We start from the raw sequence: 24,452 nt of genomic DNA, 5'->3' as shown, positions 1-24,452 counted from the left end.
CTGTTTTTATTTAAGGGAGCAGTGTGTAAAATTAAGCGGCATATAGCGGAACGGCCTTGGCAGAAATGAAATATAACATACATGAGAAGGTTTGAATTAGTGTAATCACCTGAAAAGATGAATCGTGTATTCATTACCTTTGATTGAACCCTTTATATCTACATAGGGAGTGAGACCTGTTCCACAGAGCCCTCCATGGTTGCACTGCCAGGTTTCTACAGTAGCCCAGAAAGGACAAACCCAAACACTGGCTCTAGAGGCTGCCTTTCAGGTTTTTCACAGCTACCATAGATTCTTCTACATGCTTGGTAGGGGAAGGGGAGGGGAAGGGTTTCAGTGGGCTGCACTCTGTAACCTCACCACTAGATGCCACAAATCCTACACACTGGTCCTTTAAGGGAAATGTCTGAGTACTTCCGTGCTGACTTCCTACTAGCTAGCTATGCAAGGCAAACTTCTCAATATGACGGCACTCTTGTTCAGTCATTTTGTTGTTGTTACTCGACAATATATTAATTAGCCAGTGTCTCTTGGTGCCTTATTTTTCTGTTGGCTGTTTTTTCTCTGTGCAATTAATGACACTTTCAGCTTCTAATTAGCTTAGTTGTGATATTTCATTATCATACTGTTGTGGCCTGAATTGACACACTTCCCACCAGGTTAGTTGCTGTTGGCTTTGAAGACTTAGATTAGGTTATGCGTAATGCTTTAAGAATGTCAATGTGACTGGTATCTTGCTCAGTCCATATACATTTCTTGTACCATAGAAGTAGTCACCTTTATGCATTTTCCACACACCATTATCAGTTAGCCACAAGATAAATGTTTCACTCAAAACATTGGGTATTGTCACATTACATCGGTGCTGTCGCTACAAACTCTTGCCAATGCCAACCTTAATCCTATTATCAGCACTCCCCAATGTTTGCTATATATACTTATGAGGCCAGAGCCTAGATGCCAAATATCAATTCTGCATAAAATGACTAATCAAATATTGTATTAGTCACTAGAACCCCAAACTATTCCACTGTATAAGGTAAACAAATTCCCATGTATAATTATCATATGGGTGGCTCAAAAAGTCAAACACTGTGCCATGCAGGCCTCTGTTATTTTGTGCAATGATTGCCATCATTAATTTGGGAGGTGTTTCAGCTTTTTGTTGTGCTTATAAGAGACCCTTGGGTGTTTCTGAGGGTGCTTAGTTGTGGAGCTCTTACTGTTGTCCAGGCAAAAGTGCAGTGAAATTCACATAATATTCTAAGGGCCGGATTTACTAAGATCCCAAATAAAGGGTACTAATTTGCATGTTTAGTGCAACAGATTGCACGTTTGGTTAGCGTGCGTTTTGCGGGTGATGTACTAACAATAGCTGTGCAAATGACAACAGGTGCAGGCATCCATCCATCCATCCATTCATTGTCTGCCGCTTATCGGGGCCATATCACGGTGGCATTAGGCTAAGCAATGTAACCCAGAGATCCTTCTCCCCAGCAACACTTGTCAGCTCCTCCTGGGGGATTCCGAGGTGCTCCCAGGCCAGGAGAGATGTATAATCCCTCCAGCGTATTCTGGGTCTACCCCGGGGTCTCCTCCCAGTGGGACGTGCCTGGAACACCTCTAAAGGGATGCGTCCAAGAGGCATCCTGACCAGATGCCCGAACCACCTAAGCTGGCTCCTTTCGATGCGGAGGAGCAGGGGCTCTACTCCTAGCCTCCCCCGGATGTCTGAACTTCTGACCCTATCTCTAAGGCTGAGCCCAGACACTCTCCGGAGGAAATTCATTTCGGCTGCTTGTATCTGCGATCTCATTCTTTCGGTCACTACCCAAAGCTTGTGACCATAGGTGAGGGTTGGGATGTAGATCGACCAGTAAATTGAGACTTTCGCCTTCAGGCTCAGCTCCTTGTTCACCAGGACAGTCTGGTGCAACACCTGCATCACTGCTGATGCCGCACCGATCTGCCTGTCGATCTCACACTCCATCCTACCCTCACTCTTGAATAAGACCCAGAGATACTTAAACTCCTCCACTTGGAGCAGCAACTCCCTCCCAACCCAAGTGCAGACAGCAGTATTTAAATGAGGGTTTTGCATGTCTTAATGGAGAGTTTGAATGAGCAGAAAGCCTGCAAGTGCAAAATGAAAAAGACAAAATCAATGCTGTTCGTAAAACCAAAAATATTCCACTCCAAAAATATTAACACAGGTCGAAAAAATCCATTCTCTACATATTCTGCCATTGTGCCTCCATCTCCTCCTCACCACAGTAACAGCAGTCATCTGTGCGCAGCTGGTTAAGACCTGTCCTTTAAATGTATTATTTATAGACGCAGTTACCGTCAGCAAAATTACCTTCAGGTTTGGTAGATCACAATGTGTGTGCTAAATTAACATATTTGCATTTTCTCCTACCTGTATTTTGCACACTGTAAACACATCCCATATTGCATATTCATTATGGCAAATGTACTTAAAGAACAGCACATATTATCTAGCACATTTGAAAGACGCATGCCTCAGTGCACCCCGTAAATAGATCAGCTTGCACAAGATTCATGTCTACGATAAATCTGGGGTAGGCAACTTTGGAGAAACCAGCAAGAGTTAGCTATATTTTAAAAGTATCCAACCAAAAACATCCCATCCCTTCCCTTCAGGCACCACCAACACCGGCAATAACTCTAACGTTTTGTCTTAGTCTGTGGATATGATGGTCAATGGATTCTCTTTATATATTGACCTGACATATACCACGGACACACAAGTCCTCTTAGAGGACAATAAAGCTTTGTTCAACAAATCTAATCATGTTGATGATCTATTGCTTTACAGGCCAACATTTTTGAATCAATTGCTTCAAGTGCTGGAGCTCTGCCTGACATGATCCAAACCTGATCTTTGATATTCTCCACTTGAGCAGATGCTCCTCAACCAGGCCCTCCTGTTACAGGTCAACCCACTTGGTGTGTCTGCCAGAAGTGCAGAGAAATGCCCACAGATGTAGAAAGAAAGCAATATCATGGCTCCTGTGTTTTCATACTGCCACATATGGAAACCTATATTTTGCAGGAGGGGGTGCTGCACCTTGCCAGACAGATCTGGAATGTTATCTGGGCAGTGGCTGTTCTTCCAGATACAGGAGAGTAACAGACACTACGCAGATTAAAGAGAATTAGTTGTGTAGCAATGTGGAGCCATGGGACAGGGTCAGTGTTAGAGTTGTTATACCCAGCTGCTGAGGCTGGTAGTGATTGTCCTTTACAAAGAATATCACAATTACATATCTGTCTGTAATTACTGCATTTCAAAGACACCAACATTACTGTCAAAGAATGATAAGGTTACTCTAACTTTGGCTGCATTTTGTGCAGTGACAAACATTAATAACAATGTCATTTTGGGTGCCAAGTGTTATTTGGCCACATTTTATATTGGCCAGAAATAGGTGTTGGCCTCTGCTACATCAAATTTGCACATTCATTTTGCCATTTACAGTCATTTGATAGTTAGTGATTCTAGTTATTTTAGAGTTAGCAACACTTCACTTTCAGTCATTTACATAGAGCACAAAGCCATTTCATATAGTTGTGCCATAACTTTTAGATAACTATTGTTGATCTTAATAAGTAGTTCTGAGGGTCAGAATCTGTAAAAACAGACCTGAAGATGGTATGTGGAACCTGGCATAAATGTCTACACTTTTGAATTCTTTACAACTGAGCCACATGGGCTTTAAACTAGCTTTTGCACACAAGTATGTTTCCATTTCATGCTCAAGCTACAATATTGCAAGCCAACTCACCCAGCCCTCTGCTGACTTGCATCTGGAAGAGCTCCTGGGTGATTGAGACAGGGACACCTGATAGACGTGTTGATGGGGATCATCAGGCCTCCTGGTCAGTAGCAAACAACCTTCACCACAGGATGGCTTTCTGGAGGTGTACGATGTAGCTGTTGTCCTTCTCCACCTTCAGCATGTACAGGCTTCACTTCCTGGACCTCTTGCTGTATATCTTGCAGTAGCTGGCATAAGAGAAAAGGATTTAAGCATAGTGAAATGTTCACATTACCTTACATTGCACAGTAGTTTGCATTTCCACATAAAATGCCATCAAAACACTAAATCAGCACCATGCATTTTGTTCTTGTTACAAACACAAAACATTGTAGCTGTATTTGTCATACTATTGGATCTGCCTTGACACAGCACTTGTTAATATACTGACTAAAATACATAGAAGTACTTATAGTACAACATAATGAATTGAGCCATCAGCTTTTCTCTTGACTGGTCTGTGGTTGTGGTGGTGGTAGCTCAGGCCAGATGGGGAGAAGCTGAAGCTCTTGCCTGCATTCATGAGTATGGAATTGTGGAAAGACTCCAGTTCTGTAGCTGACTTGAGAACACAGTGGAAACAATGTACAATTGCTTCCTGTTCTGGTAATACAATTCAACACATTGCTGCACCAATTCAGAATTACAGTGAAACATTTGCATAGGGGAAAACAGGAAGTTTAACATAGACCTGTGCTGATATACCTGAAACACAGACACTTGCATCATGAATAAATAAATAAAGTCTCTGGTGTGCCACTGAACCCTTCTTGATCCACTCCTTCTATCTGCTCTCCACCATGGGGCCATGGTGACAAGCACCAAGGGCCCATGCATGCTATTCTTTGACATGGTGGAGGGGTCCAATTCACCCATCATGAGGAAAAACAATTACAAAACAATTAATTACAAATGTTTTCTGAATTCTGAGCAAGAAATCAAACCCAGTTTTCACAACTGAAGATGAGCATGATAACCAGTCAGCAAAAGGGTCCGACCTGTTAGCCAGTGTCTAGCAAGCATTTTTTAAAAAAGCTTTTAAAGTAATATTTTGTCCAAAGCATTATTAGCCTATATGTAACCTATTGGTAAAAATAGTCACATAAATGTAGTATTTGACACTGAGGCGTACGCTAAAGGCCTGGTATACAAGTAATTTTTCTATAAATCACTGTTAGGCACGAGAGAATGGCATTAGGTACTGACTAAGCCTGTCTTTTTGCCTTGGGTGATTAAATATCAACACTGAAGATAGACATTACAAAAGATAGATTTCTATAATACTTATAAATAACCTTTCATTTTTATAGGGTTATTTTGTTTACACACTATTTTCCATGTTTCTATGTGTATGGTTTGATAACATGTAATGTACGTTATTAACATCTGTAACTATTCACATGGGGAGTTAAATGTCTAATTATTTACATGTGGAATTGTGTGATTTACATATCAACATAGTGTAATATGTTATAATATGTTTGAAACCTAGCCTCTTTCTTTCTCCCACAGCCTACTTTGCTGTTTTTTGAAATATTTTTCTTATTAGTCAGTCAAGAGGCAATGTCAAGTTCCTTAGCCACTGACTGACAAGTGTGTGACAGAGGATCTCCAGAAGTTCATTGTATACTTCGGACTATTTTTCCTGTCAGTGTGCGTTGATAAGGATAATATTGAGGTTATGAAAGACACCGGGTTTCAGTTGCTGATATTTTAAGTTAAATGCAGTGTTGGGTTCAGTTTGTCAAAGTGTTCAGTATGAGCTTTGCGGCTAAGCTAACAGCTGGGCTGTTTCACCCATTTCACCAAGCCGGGAGGGGTGAACGCAATCGGGTCGGCCGGCCCTGCCAACTAGGTGTCCCTTATTTATTTTTCAGGGAGTTGGCAACCCTAGCTACCCCAAAAGTAGCCCGTGTGGACTTAGGACTGTATTCGCCTTGGTGCTAACTTCAGCTAGCGGACACTGTCAGCCTGACAACGGACGAGAGGAAAACAAACCCAGTTGCCCCTCTGGCGACGTGGGAATAGACTGTTCTTATCGGCTGTCGAGGACCTGGTGCAAGGAGCCGCCCTCTCAGTTCAAAATGGGACTTCTAGGTGGTGAGTAAACTCATTTTATGAACGGTCATTCATTTTAAAGCTTGTCCAAGGCACACTAGCCTAGACCAGGCCTATATCACGGGTTAAATAAAATTACTTTGCCGCATTTTTATTTTGTTTTAATTAGAGTGTGGGCCCACCGATATTGTGAGTGCACGCCTATATTGTTGAATCCCTTTGAGCAAGATAATTGAAGGTGCAAGTGTTTAAAGTGTCCTTTACACACAATTGTTTTATTTCAACTGGAGAGTAAACGATGTTGAGCAGTATATTTCACGGCAGGCGGGAAATGAGTGAAATCCTCAACTGGTGTATAATATGCTGGTTTATATGAGATTTTCCTACAACAAGTAATTGGATGGTTATTATGTTTTATTTTATAGTTATTAAGGCCTAACATTTAAGTAAATGTTTTGATTTTTGTGGTTTAAAGTGTTTAATATGTATTATTCTGTGGGGGTTTCATCAGTGAGCAATGAGACCACAAACATTTTAAGAGTCATTTTTTTATTTACAAAGTAGACAGACACCCACTCAATACACATCATAAGTACATAGTACAGGTAGTATTATTATTATTGAGTGCGAGTAAACAAATCCAGGCGCTGTTCATAAGGCCTATAAAGCAGAACAGTGTTACACTTATTTTACAGCAATGCCAGAAGTGCTTGCAGATGTCTTTGCTCCACATCTGCAGAATGGAGCAGCCCTTTTGCTGCCCTGCCTGGACATTGAACAAAATAAATGTTGATGGGACGTCAACTATGTTTATGAAAAGATGGTTGATCCAGCTATCTATCTATCTATCTATCTATCTATCTATCTATCTATCTATCTATCTATCTATCTATCTATCTATCTATCTATCTATCTATCTATCTATCTATCTATCTATCTATCTAACCATCTAACTATCTATCTTGAACTTACTGCATGAATTTTTCTGCCAAAGTTTTTGGACCCATGCCAGATGTCCAGGGTGTGGTCGACGCTGCTGTCTTTCAAACACATAATATGCTGTGTAATAATGAAAAACAGTGTCCAGTCGTAATAATGTAAGTGATGAATGTGGTCTGGGATTTGATGCAGAAAGTTCCGCTTGCTGCACCAACCCCCAAAGGAAACTACAATAAATCAGTTTACTTAAGAGGGCTGATATTTGGGTTTGAGCATCTATGTGAATTTCTGTTACATTCAGCTCTTGACAGGGTGTCTCAAAAGTACGCATGAAGCACTCCTTCTCTATGACAACAATGTTCCTCAGTGTCTTTTGCCTGTTAATGTTAACCAAGCAGATGATATGTTTGGACTAATTTTCCATGTTAGTGTATATGTAATATTTCACTCAGGATCCATGACTGTCCATCCAAACATCTCCCTTGAAAGAAATGAGAATAAAAAGAACACAAAGCGTAACTATACAGTTCAATAATGAGTTAAACATGTCATTTTATGCTGCTCAGACTGCTTGAAACAAGATTGAACAATCACAGGCCATTGTAGTGCTTCATATCTGACAAACCTTAAACAACACAAACCTTGTCAACATCTATTCAAAAGTCATAAACAAAAGCCAAAATAGCCTGGCATCAGTTCTCAATTGTCTGAATGAACCCCAATAAACAAAGTTTGGACATTTTTTTACACATTTTATTGCATTTGATTTCTTTTATCCTAGTGGTTGATACATGTACTACAATTTTTACACTTCCCTTCTCATTGCAGAAGTCCTTTATAGTGTCCACACAGTAAGAGTCCTGGATCCTGAAAAAAGAGGACCACTCGTTGCTGAAGTAATGCAGTGACCAAGACTTTATTTATAATTATACTTTGTACTTGGGAAATAATTTAAACAACATGTGTCACTACAATTACCATATCTTGCATCCAATTGCTGAATAGCTCTCTCCTGAACACTGCTGTTGTCCAACTCTTCAGCTCCAGCTTCTGAGAACTCATCATCTCTGCAAAAATTACGATAATTACAGAATAACATCTGAACGTGTTTACAAGACATAAAATTATTCTTCATTCTCTCAAAGACACAACACAGGACTGTTGCTATAAAGAAATAGAAGTCTTGGGTTAGTCAGTAGGTGGGAAGATAGTTTAAAGGGTGGAAAGTAATTATTTAAGAGGGTTGGATGGTGTTTTATGTGCAGCAGTTATAAACAGTGTTTTCCATGTTCTACTGTGGCCAGCCGGCAGAGTCAAAAATGTTTTACCAAAGGCAGAAATTATCTCAATTGGTAGGCTAAAATATGACTGTTAGAACCAGTACTGGAAGCATGGAAGTGGCACAGCCGATGAAAATGTGCAGTTTTTTTTCAAATGTATCTCTGCCAAGGAGCACCTTTATGTACATAAAACAAACAAGCTAGATATGAAAGAAAGATGCATATGAATATGGCCCATCAAAGAGAAAAGTGGTCTTATCTCCCAAAAAAATGGTGGAAACAGCGGGGCATGGTTATCTCATCAATCCATGCTTCAAGGGTTTGGAAGTTGACTAATAAAACACACAAATAGGCTACATCACCCCATTTCAAAATTGTCTTGTTCAAAGCTAATATAGACCAACATGAGATAAATACAATCGACCAACATTTGCTCACAACTACAATCCATATTAACAAATGGTTTAAACATATCCACAGATCGCCCTGGTGGTCGAGTGGTTAGAGTGCATGCCATATAATCACAGCGTCCCTGGTTTGAATCCGGCCAGGGACCTATGCTGCAGGTCATTCCCCTCTCTCTCTCCCTGTTTCCTGTCAGCCTCTCTGCCAGACTGTCTGAATAAAGGCATAAAAAGCCCAAAAATAAATATTTAAAAAAAACAAAAACATATCCACATAGTCTACCGGCTTACACCAACAGCAAAGCTAATATTAGCTTTGGGCTATTACATAAGGTAGATGCATAAGTAGCAAGTTGAGTGGCTACATAGATCAGGAAAATAACAAATTCCCTAAAAATCTAAAAAAAACTTGATAATTAATAGTCTAACGGAACTACAGCAACTTTGGCGTCACTTTTTAAGGCCTTTAACTCCCTTAGTTGTCACCATAGTTGAAAAGTTATGTTGACTCTGGTTTGACCTTTGTTTAGCAGTGCAAGCTGTTGTATGTATGGGTGTAACCAGAAGCACTTTCTCTGCCATTCTTGTGCAACTAGCTTGCTGGCTTTAGCAATATGTCTGCTTAGCCTTGTGGGAGACTCTTGTAGGTATTTAGACAGGCGGGTAGACCATTCAGTCATTTCCTGTGGGCCAAAGTAAACGATTGGACAAGCTCATTATTTTCTTTTTCTTTCTTTTTTTGTCACAGCATTTGATTAATCGATTGCTGTCAGGATGTACAGAGAATTCCTACAAATATAACAAAAAATGCCTTTAAAATGAATTGCCTACCCTAGCTTCAAGACACTGTGATAAGTTTTTAATTATATTATACTGACAGTTTGGTTTTATTATAATGATTTAATCCTCAACAGAGATGCATGAAATACACTGTGTGACAACCTCTTTAAAACATGAAATAAATAAGGCTTAGCAATGCTAAATCCTCAGCGAGTATTTGTTTTGCATGTTGCTCAGTGGGTTCCTGCACTGTAGCAGCAACCAGGACATCCAGCGTTCAAATCAGAGCAAATTAGAACAAATTACAAACACATTTCTTGTTGCACATGTACAATGCTTACAAGCAACTTGGATGTCATTTTTAATTACTGTCATTTTTTGCTTATGAGGCACATGGTAGACTATCACACACAGATAACGGACAGCAATCAAGAGTATCAGTGTACAGTTACTGAAAATATCCTATTCATATTGTTCTGTTTGTAAAATTGTCTTCTAATTCAGTTTCCCATAATTTGTACATTTCATGACAACTTCACACTGGTTAAATCTCCTTTCATCAAAAGGAGACCACAGAGCATGACTCCAAAACAGACATTTTCAGACCTGTCCTGATATCTCAGGTCAGGGTAAGATGCAAGAGTAAGTAATTTCAACATTTTCTGCAGCATTCTGCCACTTAAACAAAAGCTTTGCTGAGCTGAGATCAGAATTAAATTAATGTCATTGTCATCTTCTTTGATCCACTGTATCTTTCACAGACATTACCCAGACACCACTAGCTTTCTTTACTGGTAACAAATTGATTGATCTATGCATTTAAGGAACAGTTTGATACCTTTTGAAAATGTACAGCAGTCCTGAAATGATAAGCTGATTAGTCCTGTGGTTTTTCATCCCATTATATTGGGCCCTGGAACATTTACTACCTGACTGCGAGAAAACAACGTGATTTGGCAAAAAATACTAAATAAAAATGTTATAGGCTGTTAGTGGTTTGAGAACTTGATAAGGTCTGTCTGTGCTTTTCTCATCACTCTGTGTCAAGTTTTCAATAGGGAACTGGTTGGAACAAAAATAGATCATTCAAACACATGGTAATAAGCTACTTGTGCTTGTGCTGTGTACCTAGTGTCGAATCTAGTTAAAATGAGTAAAACGGAAACACAGGATTTATATTAGAGCAGGGCTATTTGATTAGTTTGGAATGGGGGCCAGTTCATGAAAAGGATCCCAAATGAGGGGCCCAAGAAAAATGGCTTCAAATTTGAGTAATCACATTAACAGCTGCAGATACAGTGAAGTGCAACAACATAAGAGTGCATATATTGTATTTCCCAAATGCATAACAACAACATCAGTGCACTGTATTGTATCAAGACACATAGGCCCAAGGGATTTCTTCATTCAAATGGCGATATACACCATGCTCAGATATCAGTTCAGGTGAGCCATATCACAGACATTTAGAATTTCAATCGTTTAACTAACAACATCCACTTAAGTGCACACAACTGTACCAACAAAAAACAAACCGGTATTGAATGGAGTTATCACAACATATCAGTGCATTGTTTTTTATCAAGTCAAATTATTTCTATTTTGAAATTATACCAGAGACCTCAGTAATCAGTCCATAAGCCATACCACATTAATAGTCATTATTAAGTGAATATCAAGACACTTAAGTATTATTCAAATTGCAACAACCTATTCAAAAATCGATCCTGATTACTAATTTGACTAACTTAACTGTTGTCTAACATATCTTGCGTGCATTGGTCTCCAGTTTTTTCTTTAAATTGTTCTATGTTTTATTCCTTTTTAAAATTACTATTGTTATTATTGCTGTTATTTTTCCCTCTTTTTTAATTTTTTCATTTGTTCTGTTTTATTATCAGCTTGCTTGTCAATCAAATAACTGTTAAGCACTTTGAACTATACTAGTCTGTATGAAAGGTGCTCTATAAATAAAATTTTGACTTAGTCAACATTTTCCGTCTGAGAGACATTCAATTTTTTTTAATTTAGCAAGAGCAGTGAAGTCAGGTCGTCAGGGAAATACACATACAGTGGTGCTGATGCTGGGCAGTGAGGTATGTGCCATTATTAGTTTTAATGGCATTCATGTGTGAGAATGACGATTTACATGTGTAAGTTGAGCCAAACATTTTTCTGTCAAGATAAAAAAGTGCAAGACCCCTTGAATGAGAGAATTTCTCGTGGCTGACTTCATGAGTCCAGAACTTTTCAGAACCTGCCAGCTGGAATGACTGTCGCAGGTCATCTGATGACTGAATGTCAATGAGTTCGGGTTGTAAAGACGCCTCATTCAATGACGTTACCAGCTCCTTTGCTTTCAATGCAAACTCTCCCTCAACATTCACACAGAAAAGGTCCTTCACAAATCTCATTGCTTCAATGGGGACGCTGAAATTATCCAACCTAGTGGCAAAGTTGGTTTTCAATGCGTCTATAAATCCTGTCATTTTTAGGCATGCCTGTGATTTGCACAATGTGGGGAAGTGGATCATTTTGCCTGGACAAAGATCAGCAGAAAAAAAGTTTAAGATAACTTTGAAATGCATGAAGTCTCTCCACAAGTCGCATGACTGTTTTATCTCTGCCCTGCAGCTCCACGTTGAGTTGGTTCAAGTGATGGAAAACATCACTCAAAAATCAAACAGCAGTGGAAACTCACCATTTTCCATTAGAGACAGAACAGTATGGTCTATTTTCTGCTTTTTATTAAAAAAAAATGCCAGGATCTCCTCCTTTAGTTCACAAAATCGTTTCATTACGTTTCCTTTGCTAAGCCATCTAATGTCATTGTGGATAAGCAAATCATTATATTGAGCAGACATGTCTGACAACAACTGGTGGAAAATGCGGTGCTGCAAGCTGGAGGCACAACGAATAAAGTTAATAATTGCCATGACTGAGTCCATGGTCTCTTTGGCAGACAAAAGGATTTGGTGGATAACGCAATGTAGCAATCTTCGCTGTGGAGCCATAACGGCCAATCTAGTGGACAGGCCACGTGTCCTGCCTGCCATCACGGATGCATCATCCGTTACCAGCATGTGAATATGTTCCAAATCTCCTCAAAGAATGATTCACCCGTCCATCTTTTTTCTGCTGCTTATCCAGGGCTGGGTCGCGGTGGCATTAGGCTGAGTAAGGAAACCCAGACATCCTTCTCCCCAACAAGGCTCTCTAGCTCCTCCTGGGGGATCCCAAGGCGTTCCCAGGCCAAGAGAAATATGTAATCCTTCTGGAAGCATGTTCTGGGTCTGCACTGAGGTCTCCTACTAGTAGGACGTGCCCAGAACACCTCTAGAGGGAGGCATGCTGACCAGGTGCCCAAATCACCTCAGCTGACTCATTTCGATATGAAGGAGCAGCGGCTCTACTCCGAGCCTCCCTCAGATGTCTGAACTCCTAATCCTATATCTAAGGCTGAGCCAAGACACATACAGGATCATACAAAAAATGATGGACAGTGACAACAACCTCTCATCTGTTTTGGCATCACATTATGTTGTCTGTCTTTATATACAGTTAGTGGTCCAAAAGAGGTAACTGGCTCATTTTTAGTGCTGTGGCAAAGCCTGCTCTCATATTAACCTACATAAAAATGCTTTAAATGAGGTCCATGCAGTGAAGTTTACATTTGTAAAATTTGAGAATAAGAGAGCAATGTTATTACAGCAGGAATAAATGTCTGCGCATACTCTGATTTATCAGATCAGTACTGTGCAACAAAAGCATGATTGCATGCCTGGTTTGAGATACTAGCACATAGCATTGTGCACTGCTATTTGAACTAGTAAGGATATTCAATTTTTATTCTGAGAAAATATTTATTTATATTTATATGTGCGTCAGTTGCTCCGATTGACGTCAGCGGCTCCAGTCTTATCCCCAACACTAATTCTGAGCTACGTCATGGGAGTGGTGTTATATTATTAAAGTGCTTGTGAAGCTGTCTGCACACATTTAATCAATTTAATGACAAAAACTCAAAGTAGTTTTTATCAAATAGAAATTATAGACCTAGCTATATCTTTTCTATTATCTAATCTGTTTAGATAAGAGAAAAGAAGTAGAACATTTTCTACAGATGAATTTGGTAGTGATGGAGAAAATGTTCAACACTGACTAATGATTATCTGGCTTGCACTCCTCCCACATGCAAGCTGTTTTTCTGACATTTCCTCTTTTATTGCATTAGTGTCTCTCGCTGATCTCCCCATATGGTGTACATGTTTGAGTTACTGCACATGTTCTGTACTCGGCCCCTCAGACATCTCCTCCATTACTTTCCAATCTAGGATAAAACAATATTGTAGGAGAACAGGTTTAATTACTGACAGCCACTAATTGTTGAAATCTGTGATCATATGGAAACCTGCAAACGTTTCAAGGCATCTATGTGACAAACATACAGATGTGCATTGTTAATGCATACTGGTTTAATGTGTGAGGTTAATGGCATGAACTTTAATGGTATGAATTTAATGAGAAGGAAGGATGTTCATATTGACACCTCAGTTATGACCATGTTTTTCGAACTATATACATTCACATCCTACATGGCGTGACATACTAACAGTTTAAGTAACTATGCGGATGTGGGCTGATTTGTGTCTTTTATTAGGTGAAAAAGGGTACCATTTACTTTTATGAGCCAAATATCCTGGAGATTTGAAGCTAATTATGGGAAGGATGGAAAGTTCAACCATCACCAAGCATTTATTTTTAGTCTTGTGTGTAGTTATTAACTGTTGAAAACTTTTCAGACAGTACAGAGAAAACGGCAACATCCATAATAACAGAGAATGTAATATCTCCAGTGTTTATACATTAAAGTCTTGCCTCAGTACAAACATGAACATGCATTAGCTATTCTGACTACTTAAATATGACTGGCAGTTTAAATTTCGAAAAAAGATTGCATGTAATGGACTAACAAGCCTTTTGGGTGGTACGGAGACTGCAAGAATCCGTGAGAGCTCATCTTTGTTGGTTTGTATGTTCATGTCAAAGTGGTAAGCACATTTGGCAGTAAACTCCTAATAAAATTCAGCAAGTCCTTAGAGAGCTGTTGAATATGATGCTGAGCGCAAATACCTGTATACTCACTGTGTCTTCAGGTGTCTGTGTTTAATGTGCACACCACCATCATTACTGTCATTGATAATGTATACATTTGCACAGTGGATAAGGTTGAAAACAGCATCAGTGATGAATTGGTGATTATAGCAAAAACTGTACTTTATACAGTATTAATGATTGATCAACTCTGGTGCATTTGTTTAATTGTGATGGTTGTATGTACTATACTTTATAGATATGTATTTAGTCATACAAACTTAATGGCTTTGTGGATGGTAGTACATGTTTGGTTGCTTGGTCTGTCCACAAATGTCGTCCAGGTTGGGATATCTTGAAAGGTATTGGATCGACTGGCATTCAGTTTTGTACAGACCTGCATGTTCTCTAGATGTTAAAGAGAGAATTGCATCAATATGAGGACTTAGCTGTTGGAGTTGGACAAATAAATGAGTATCATCCAAAATATGTCTTTTAGTACAAAATTCCCTCTTTGTGTTATTATTCCTCTGCCGCTTCTCAATGCATCAAAACTGACTGAGGGAAAACAAAGAGGGAATTATGTGCTAAGCCGACCGTAACTTTGAAAGATCCCCACTTGATTTGATAAACTCAGATGACTGAAGCCTCAATGGACTTCAGATAATAGAAGAAATCTTTTTGATATTAGCTCTGATATTGATGATGTATGATTGTTTTTTCTGTTTGCAATATGCCTTATTATTAGTTTGAGCTGACACCGTGGCTTAATGATTAGTACTGTCACCTCACAGCAAGAAGATCCTGGGTTAGTCTGCAGGCTGATTCCTTGCACATAGTTTTGATTCAGAGGTACACAGGCATTCGTTGTTATCTGTCCAGTGAGTTCCGGATTCATTCCTAATTTGTTCCTAAGTTTTTTCAGATGAAACACTGCTGATAAGTAACACTTTTGGCTCACTGAATCTATTTTAATACAGGCTTAAATTTTGCTTTTACGCCGCCAAATTGGTAAATTGGCTAAAACAGTTGCTGCAACCTAAATGTCAGTGTATGCTTTGGTAAATCTCTGTCTCTTGAATGTAAATATGCTGTAGATCATCCCAATTTTGCTGCACCAGATCTTTCTTTTATTAAACAAAATATATTACACATGATGTAAATGACTGATAAATTCCACTTAGTTTTAATTGTCTCACTTGTGCTTATTTATAAGAAGACATTATCACATACATGTATAAGTACTTATATGTAAAGGATCCAAATCAAATCTGTAATTTTCATCATCACTGATGAAATATGTGGTGTTCCAGGATATGGTATAGTACATCCAAAATTAAAAATAATTTTCAAAGTCTTCATTATCTGAGACATACAAGGCTATCCGTAAATGCTGGAAGATGTGTTATGCTTCAGAATTCAAATTAAGTTCACAGTGGCAAAGCTGCCTCTCTATGCAATGGAGCCATCACCAGAACAGCAGGGGTATTGAACAGACATTCACTCTAATTATAAATCAACCTCTTGCTGCTCAGCCTGCTCAGATTGCTCACACTGCTCTCGCTCTCTCTCTCTCTCTCTCTCTCTCTCTCTCTCTCTCTCTCTCTCTCTCTCTCTCTCTCTCTCTCTCTCTCTCTCTCTCTCTCTCTCTCTCTCACTGTCTCTCTCTCTCACTCGTCTACCCGCAGCCAAATACTTTGGTTCATCCAAGGTAAATCTGCACTGGGTAAACAATCATCACCATAGGGGATGCACTTCAGACCGACATTCTGAAAAGTTGTTTGCAATGAACAAGTGTTCTCCTGTCTGAAAATGGACACTTTATCAACCATGTAATACATTTACCCTTTGATGTCAACTATGTACTTTATCTGTCTATGTATTAGCTAAATATACAAGACCAAAAGTCTTGGTGCCAGCCTCATGAGGCTTTAGTTCCTCAAACACAGAAAAGCCTGACAGAAATTATGAACTGCAGCTTTTCACACATGGAAATTTTGTTGGTGACACTGGATGAAAATTAATGTTCTCATCAAATATAAATAAATTGATATTGATGAAGACCTGGCTCTGTCTGGCAATGTTGGTCAATGGGGCACCATTGACCAACATTGCCAGACAGAGCCATGCTGGTTTTATTAAAATGTCTATAGATCATTTTGTGTCACGTAATAACCCCTGCTTGTCTGAACATGGATTTCCACTTTTTCTTGCACGTTGTAGGGGAGACGGGGGGCTTGTTGTCACACGGGTAAGTTGTCACATTGCAATTATCTTCTCCACCAGAGCACGCAACTAAAAAGTGGAATACTAATTTTCTTCCTTTACATGGTCAGGTGTCATGTCCTGTCTGAGAAGAGAATAGCACATTGTGAGCTGAGATGAGCACCAAAGGCCCTGTGCGAACTTGAAATGCGAGGCCCTGCTCTTTGACATGGATGCGTAATTGCGCATGAATAACAGTCACACGGACACAGCTATTCTAGTTCTACTCCACGCATAATCCCGCTGCAATATGTTTTTTCAAGTACAATAATACAGCATAATCATACGCATAGTCTCAGCTATGACTTTTTGCCATTTATTTCAAAGGGGAAAAAAATCAACTGTGCAACGAGTGGCTTTACATCAAGTCAGCTCAGTCACTTTATTTTTGGCATCTTGACATTTTAAACAAGTAGGTTAGGCCACTTTTCATTCATAATATGTTTATTTCATTACAACTATACACAACTCATTATTTACTGCACTGTAACTCTAACAAATGAGATGGACTCACCATGCGTCAATTGCGCAGAAACTGATCATGTCAGAGTCACTTTCCTTGCCTTCTTGGCCGCAAACTCAGCAATACAATCTTTATAATCCAGTTTGGATGCAATGTCCATTTCAATTGATTGCAGGGCAAGCCCGCACAGTCTGTCCTGTGACATGGAGGTGCGCAAATAGTTTTTTATTAGTTTCAACTTTGAAAAGCCCGATGCCACCGTTACTGGAAAAATCAATAGGATCCTGAGTGCAATCTCACAGTTAGGGAAAGTTCCTTCAATCCCTTTGCGGTAACGAAGTGTTTTAAGTGCTGTAGTGCATTTATATCCTGAGATTCGGACGTGCATAGAGGATCACTCTCTGCAGGTCAGTCTCCTCCATTTCACGCAATTCAACAAAATTGTTATGTGACCTTGACAGAGAAAGACAAAATAAGAATTTGAAAGCAGGATTGTAGGCGCGAAGCACCCTAGTGGCGCGAGGCCCTGTGCGGTTGCACAGTTCGCACAGTCCATGCGACGGCTCTGCCCTGTATAGTGAGACAACTTACCCAATGGTGGGGCAACATGTCACATGTTCACACTCTCCATTTGATTGCCTATAACTCTGCACTGACACAAGATATGAAAATGATATGAATATAAAATATATACCTGAGACTTTGGTCTTTCATCTGGTACACTTTAAAAATGTATATGATGTATTGATTCCAAGAAATATATAAGAGTGTAAAAAGTGTGACAGCAAGCCCCGGTCTCCCCTATTTGTGGAGCTTTACCATTGACTCATTTTCATTTCATCTTGTTCAGTTGGGCACTGTGTCAAGTTCAAAGTGATTTCAGCTAATGCATGGTGACGTCCTGTCCTCTGACCTAAAGGTCCATATCTGTAACCATACCTTAATATGCCTGTCATGGCTGATACCAATGTGCAATGAAATCTGCCCAACATCTTGAATAAATCTGTGCTTAATTACAACAAAGATCACCTGGTTCTCATTTAGAAAAATTAAGGGAATGTTGGCCCTAAAAACACTTTCTAACAATTTCTATGCATTATTAGGCTTGGATGTCACATTTTGGGATTCTTCGATGGCGAGTTGTTTGTTGATGTGTTTACACACTCGTAAATAGATCTCATTTAAGTCAAGTTAATTACTCTGTGGATAGAAAAGTCACATTAGCCAATGACACTCTAGTTAAACCCTGCGAGTCTGCTTAACCTGATATGACCCTTGAAACTCGGTTAGGGTCAGGGTTAGGGTTAGCTGTAGTAAACAAGCCTGACTAAACAATTAAGTCATAACCAACCCAACAACGCTGAACAAACCACCTTCATATGCGTAATATGTCATTTGACATACCTCAAAATGCTTGGGGAAGAATTGGCTTGCACATAAGGACCCTGTAACCTTCCCCTTTGGCTTCCTAGTTGTCCAAACCACACCCTTAGGTGAAATGAGTCCAGAGGAGTGTGGGGGGCCCTGCATTGTGGTGGCTAAGCTTAGGAAGGATTTAAACACTACTACTTAGCAGCTCTTAACCTCACTGACCCTTCAGGGACTAACACAAATCCTGTTGTGCTAGAGAATTACAGTAAGCCCTCACTTTGAACCCTGGCCTCAGTAAGCACATGGACTGGAGCAGTTACGGTAGGTTTTTCATCTCTCTGCTCCCTGACTTGGCAGGTTAGCTTTGAGCTTTGTGTTTTGATATGACGTGTGGATCACACCACGATGCCACATGTACTGCGGGGGTTGGTTTGGGATTCATTGGTGGAGATGGGACACACACAAACATAATACCGCTTTTCAGGTCAACGATGACTGTTAGTAATTAGTTACGAAAAGCAAACTCTAGAGAAGACAAATTATTAAAAGTGGAAAAATTCCTTTGTGTAGATCGATGACTGACACATATCTTACTGCCTCGTTGTTGCCTTTTGTATCTCTGCATTTCTATCTCTAATGACTCATGAATATCTCCAGTGGGTCATCCAAATGCCCGGGTCTCACCTCATTCTGCCCCCATTGAAACAAACTGGGGTCTGTGCTGCAGGGGCTGAAAAGGGTTTGGTTTTGCGCTCCCCTCCTCAATTGCTTAAAAATTCATCAGGCTCATTTGGTGAATATATTCAGTGTATCTCCCATCATAAGCTGATTGGCAAAAAGGTACAGCTTTTACAGGCAACATGGCAGCAAGTGAATTTCAAACCAAAGCACAGAATCTGTTTGTTTTCCTCCGTTTCTTTAATTCAAAGCCATTGCGTGACACAAACAGGTTTTAATTTCTTTTCGCGCAGTTGTTTTTAATTATGAAGCATTGCTATTTGTTATTTCTCCCACAAATTGACCAAATCACAATTAAATCTTACAAGCAAATAACTCAGATCTATTTATAAAGCACTTTACAGACAACACAGTTGATACAAAGTGTTTTATAGCACAACAAAGAATAACAGAACAAGGAAAGGAGACAAACACAAGAGAAAAAAAGGTCAAAAAAGTTAAGGAAACATCAGTATTATTATAGAGAGCAATAATGATAATAAAACCACATGGTCAAACAATGCACATAGAGGCATACACCTACACAGGCTTCAAAAGAAATACCTGGTTCATTAGGCACATTAGAACTGCATTTTACTGTAAATTGACTCGAAAACCTCAAAAGAAAAGCAGAAAGGGAGGAGGAGAATAACTATAGAGGAGACACTGCCCTCATAACACTTAACTCTAGGTCCTTGAACAGATAGGAGTTTTTATGTGACACGGGGACAGGAATTCTGTAATGCAAGCAAGGGCAAGACCATTTAACACTTTTTTGACAAACAGCAAGATTTTAATTTAAAGAGATTGTGAGTAATGTGCTCCCTTTTTTTTCTTTGATTTCTGCTGCAGCATTCTGAAATAAGAGACTGGGTAAAGGAGACTAAGTGATACTAAAATAAAAAGTTGCAGGTGAGAGGTGCAGGTATGGATTCATTTCTCCAGTTCAGAGGTACAGAGAATTCATCAGAGCTTGGAGAAAATGAATGAAACTTCATTCAATTTCCTGATTGATGTGTGTGTTGACTTTGATGCTGTAATCGAATGACTCCAAGGTGTTTTTTTGCCGGTGGGATTTCACAAAAGGGGATAGGTTAGGTTAGGTAACTTTTATTTTTCCGATCATTTACAAAATAAATTCACAATAATTTCTTGAACAGATGTTCATGCAAACAAAACAAAACAAACAAAGATAAGAGAAAAAGTGATAAGATACATAAACAAAACAATTAATATATCATCATTCTTTCCTCATCCCTTTATGTTTCTTATACAAATTATTTAATCTCTCTTTTATTCTCTTTTGTTTTCTTTGACCGAAAAAAAGGTGTAGACTGAAGTCTAAGCTTATTTTGTCTACCCTTTTTTACTCATTAATATCTTGTGATCTATTGTATCTAAAGCTTTTTTGAGGTCGATAAATACCCCCACTGTGTACTCTTTGTTGTCTATTGATGAAGACATTTTTTCAACCAGTTCCATTATAGCCAGTGTGGTTGATCTATTGGCTCGAAATCCATGCTGTTGCTCACTTAATACATTGTATTTTTCGACTAAATTATCAAGTCTTTTTACAAATATCTTTTCTAAAATCTTAGAAAATTAAGGGCTTAAAGAAACTGGTCTGTGCACCATCTTCTGCAAGGATTTTATGGCATCCGACTGGAGAATTGGATTAACAACTTTTTTTATGCACCAATTCCTTATATTTTTGTAACACTAGAAGATGGAAACATGGATTGATTCAAAGCTTTTTGCAACATTCGGATGGAAACTTGGCTCGTAAATAAACTTTAAGACATAACTGGAGCCCCTCGACCAGTGGTTTGACCCATGAGTGAAGATGGAGTGGCCTTTAAGACTGCACTTACAGCTAAAAGCAGGTAAGTACAGCAGTTACTTGAGTCAGCAGTAAGGAGGAGGTAATTTGTTACTCTTATTAATTCAGATTCAGTACTGTGAAAAGCCCTGAACCCAGATGTTCAGAAATGCAGTTTCTAGCCAGGAAAGATAACAGCTGGTTACAAACTACATTTTAAAGGATTTCAAAAAGAAGTCGGTGTGGAAATTGGTCTGTAACTGTAGGACTGAGGGATCTAGGCTCTTAAAAAAAAGAGTTCTTAAGTGGCTAGGCAATTGCATGAACGCTGGGGCCATGACACTTGTACACCTGTCACCTTGTATGTGACCGTACACTACTAGACTTGAGTTTGACTGGTCAGATTTTAAAAGGTGCTTTTTCTATCACCAAGTTTCACACAATGTGATTGTGACTATGAGTTTCAAAGTATTGTTCGACAATTAGTTATTCAGTTAAACATGATTAAGATTAAGTCACAAGACAGCTGATATGCAAACAGTAAAATTAGGGAAGGTGGGTCATCAGCAGGCCAACACTGGAACAACACTTTAAGATTTGAAGTCATGAATCCTGATTTAAACTCACATATAACTACACTTTTATCTAATCACGTTCTGTGGTACAGTTGATTTATTTTCTAGTGGCTATTAGAGGAATGGCAACATTTCACTTGCAGTCTGCTAAACACTGCTTAACTGTAAAGGTAATAATGATATAATCTTTTTTAAATGTGCACTTTTCAATACCCAGATTACAAATTTCAAGTTAATTCAACACTAGCAAAAACATCTAGGTATCAAAAGGCATTAACTGGACCAGAATTAAATGGGTAAATCAAATGCTAGTGCAAACAATTCCAGTCAAGAAAGAAAAAATAGAGAGGCAGTTCAAGTAAAATCAAATAAGATACAGGTCTAATAAACTCTGGATTTAAATTATGTTGTAAGAGATTTAAATTAGATTGATCCGACCAGTCTTATTTTTCTCTGGCAGGTTGTTGAACAACTCTAGCTACTTATGGGTTTGTATGGAATTAAAAGAACCAAAATATAGCAAGGATCAAGGCCACAAAAAGACCCCTTAAATGAAAAAGTAAATTCTGAAAATATTCTGGACAGTCTCTGGAGGCTAAAAAAGGGTCAACTGTTCACACATTTTAGCTGACTACAGATTATGTAATCTTAACCCTGATTTTAGCCTGCCTGAACCCAGGAAATGACTCTTCTAATAATAATTCTACCCCAAAAATGTAGCATAAGTAACTGGGGCAAAGTAATGATACCAGTGGACCTCAAGGCTAGACAATCTGGGGTTAGAATCCTCAAGAAAATCTAATGAAGGTTGACAGAAACCACCAGCGACACACACACGCACACACACTCACACACACGCACACACACACACACACACACACACACACACACACACACACACACACACACACACACACACACACACACACACACACACACACACACACACAAAATCTATATAGTGCATAAAGCTCATTAAGGATAAAACAAGGTCTAGCCTGCATGTTTACTATTTATATTGGACAAAATGCATCAATAGGGCTACATAAGAACATAAGGTAGAGGCATTACTAGGCCAAAAGTCTACCTATTACACATGGCCCAGACATTCAATATTTGCAAATTGTAAGCTTGTCAGTGAAACATTATGGCAGCGTCCTGGACCTTTTCTTTCTGTGTATTGACATATTAAGCAACTCCAACCTTGAAAAACCCAAGGAGCAAATGAATGTCAACCACATCATCCAGTTGTCCGCAGCATAACTAATATAAAGGAATGATTTTCTTTATAGAAAAGAAATGTCAATTTCATGGATAATTAGCTAATTTCAGATATAAATGAATAAGGCATACATGCTTTATGCCAATAAGTTCTAGCTGAATCAATCCTCTAATGGATGCATACCATGGAAGTGTAAGGAATGAATGTAATTTCAGTTACTCCAAGGCAAATTAAATAAACATGTTGAACTGTAACAAACATCTTTAGAGCAGTCTTGGCTCTGACACAACATTATGTCAGAAACCGTGTTGTTGCAGCTGAACTTGAGTGAGTCAACGTGTTGTCAACCATTCTTTGATGCTTCCAGTAAAAGTATCTTGACTAGTCCCAAGCCTGTACTGGAAATGCATCATTTCTTATACAAAGTAAGTTGAGCCCTGGCTGATGCAACTGCAAATCACAAAAGCATGCCCCTTTTTCAACGAAACCTTGCTGTCATGAGTTAGCACTTCATGTGAAATTTACTGTAAGTAATTCACAAAGTAGAAGAAAGAGACCTATGTCACAAAACTCTGAATATGAAAAATGTCCATTCAGCTTTTGTCATACCAAATGTAGCAAATGTCTATGTAAACCTCTCTATCAAGTAGGTCAATGTATTCTTGGCTCATGTGAGCTGTTGCAAATGAATTTGCATAGTTCTTTATTTGTTTTTCCTCTCATTTGACAACATTTAATTCTTACTATAAAGCTTTAAAAAACACATTCACACAAGCAGTTGCTGCGGAATACATTTGGCCTTGTTTTCTAAACACACCTCATACATGAAAACCTGAACATTTTTGGGTGAAAGGCTAATGTGAAAATCAACCATGGGCTCTCATTCAGACAAGCTCTTTACCGGTTATTTCAAGGACAAGCTGTTGGGCTGACATTCAAAAGTTGTTGGGTTTTTTTGGCAAGAGAAAGCTGTTTTAAGTTAACAACCCCCCAGATTCTCTGAGAGGTCCGTAGTGTAGGTTATAGAAAGAGGGCCTCACTGCATAGTTTATGGAAACCTCAGGGAATAGTTCACCATAAATGCAAGAGACATAACGCAGAACATAAGCTGGGACACTAAAGAACAATTTTCTCTGTCAGTCTGCATCAAGTTTCAACTTTTGTGAGGACATTAATGTTTTGTACTTTCTGAGCATTAAAAAAAAGTGAATCAAAACAGGTATTTGTAAGAAAAGAGCAAGGTTTAACATAAGCCAGTTAACAAATATGCTGGACCTCACACATGCAGAACACGTAGGAGTCCTCCACATACGTTCTGCTTCTCATTATGCTCACTTACATGCGTCTCATTATGTTCCGGCCATCCTACCCCCAGGCCTATAGCCTTTTAGCCATTTATATGTCAACAGAATTACCACGGAGAAGCTTCCTTGTCTCAACCTCCTTCTTTAGCCCTTTGTTCTGCTCAAATGTGTAACTCCATATGTGATCTGTCCCTCCTTGATGCCCTAAAGGTCCCCCTATGTAGCCTACATATTCATTGTAAACCGTAAATACATTACAAGACCAAATAGTCAAAAAAGATTAAGCTTGTATTTTTTGGCTTGTGGTATATCCTTGCGT

This window comes from Scomber scombrus, chromosome 19 (genome assembly GCF_963691925.1).
Source record: "Scomber scombrus chromosome 19, fScoSco1.1, whole genome shotgun sequence".
NCBI classification, from domain to species: Eukaryota; Metazoa; Chordata; class Actinopteri; order Scombriformes; family Scombridae; genus Scomber; species Scomber scombrus.
The sequence above is the reverse complement of the archived record's forward strand: the minus strand, read 5'-3'. Positions refer to the sequence as shown.